The following is a 1,958-nucleotide window of genomic DNA, read 5'->3' on the forward strand; positions in this document are numbered from 1 at the left end:
GTGCAAGCATCAGGGACATCATAGCTCATACATACGAGATCTGGAAGGATGTCTTTGCTTGATGCTGTTGAGAGCGATACTCGGGCAAAGATGACCAGGGACAAGGGACGATGTGGGATTTGTCAGTTACCGAGCTAGATCATTCGTTGCGGCGAAGTGCGAGGGCAGCTTTTGGACTTTGGGGCTTGTTGGCGCGAACAAGTATGGGCATCTTTCTATCGTCCTTGTCCCATTCTTGTTGTCCTGGTGTGTGAAGTCAGAGCAGAGCAGTCTGAGACGTGGCTTATATATAACACAAGATTAGGGAAGAAGCATCCTGAGTCGTGCTTCAATATTACTGTCTCAAAAGTTGCAACGGAAGGGCGATTATTTAAGCGCTAGCAAAAGGGATTAATCTCCGGGCCAATTGGATTGTAGTGTTCCATGAATGTGCTTGCTCTAGGAATGGCCGCATCATTTAAGGACTACTTAACCAGAAATACTCTTACATGTGTTGTACTACCGACTTCCTATGCAGAGCATCGCTGCCGTGCAAGGTTGAATCGGACGGAATGCGCGCCGAATATATGTGTAATAGAGAACATCACTGGCCTCGGTCATGTATTCGGGCTGGTGGGGGATATTTCTGGTGGTGTCTGTACTGAAACAGCTCTTAAATGAGCAACATTTCATCGCCTAACCTTCTTGGTAGCTCATGTTAAGCGGAAACATTCAGGCGAACAAGCAAATTTGTTGAGCTATTAATCTATCAACGAGGATTGCCGTTATATATTTCATACGAGAGCCGGGAATGTGAGCGGAGAGTCGGGTCTACAAAGGGTCGTCGCAGCGCGTATACTGCTATAAATACTCTGTTCAAGTCCTCGTAGAAGGTCAACCAACAAATAGCACATGATGTGCTTCTCTCCTGATGCGGATAGACTTACCTGATTAGTGACTCTTGGATGAATGACTGGGATATTAATGAGGGGAATCATGACCTCGTGAAGTTGCAGAATGGGGATAGGTGTGTTTACTTTGGGCTGATACGAATGGGAATACACCATGAGAGGCGGCGATGAGGGAGGGGGTTGACGCATGGTGTGATGTAGTCACTGTCGAAAACGGGTGAGAATTCCAAGGTACGGCAACAGCGCTAACCAAGGCCCATCAATTAGTTTCAAATGCGGGAAATGATGCCGCGCATTGTGTCTGTTGAGGAGTGCAATCATCTGCCACGACTGAATATGTAGAAAGTTTGAGGTGGCGCACTTGTTGACTGTACTGAAGCGCCTTTTGGTGAGTTTTGTGGATATTTAAGCGTGCTGGTGAAGCTAACGCCTGACCTCAGAAGCGGGCAATGTGTTGGGCAGAATTGTCTTTTTACGGTGGTGGAGTAGACTGTCTCTATGACTTGAAGTTAGTACACCCGTCTTGAAGGAGTTGCACGAAGTTTGCCTATGTGATAGGCTGGAGACGTGACGGGTGGCAAGTTGGGATACACAGTGGACGACGGAGATGAAGAACACCAGGGTTGGTGATAACCTTATGGCGAGTTTGATGCTTTGAAACTGGGATGATTGCTGTGTTGCTTTCGGCTCTGTAATGATTAAAGCTTGAGACCATGGCCTGAGTCACATTTATTGATACCACATGTGGATTTGTGTTCCTGAGGAATTGGCGTAGGAGGATCCATCTGTTCTTGTTTAAACCGAAAAGAGTCCTATGAGGGTATTACTGTGAATCTCAAAAGGGAGGACAGCCAGGGGCATGAGATAGCTGTTCTCTGTGAAGCCCAGGTAGCTAGTGGGACGAGTGGTCGGTCATAGCATTCCGGGCTTCGTGGCTATTTAAATATCAGGTGTGCAGACGAAATTCCTGGCTTTGAGGACAAATCGCCACAGCTGCAAGTAGTGTGTTTCGGCTCGCTAGATCTTGCACTGAAAGGGAAATTATGGTTTTATGATGTGCATTCAAGG

Source organism: Colletotrichum fructicola, assembly GCF_000319635.2.
Source record: "Colletotrichum fructicola Nara gc5 chromosome Unknown KSG_Nara_v1_contig01, whole genome shotgun sequence".
Lineage (NCBI taxonomy): Eukaryota > Fungi > Ascomycota > Sordariomycetes > Glomerellales > Glomerellaceae > Colletotrichum > Colletotrichum fructicola.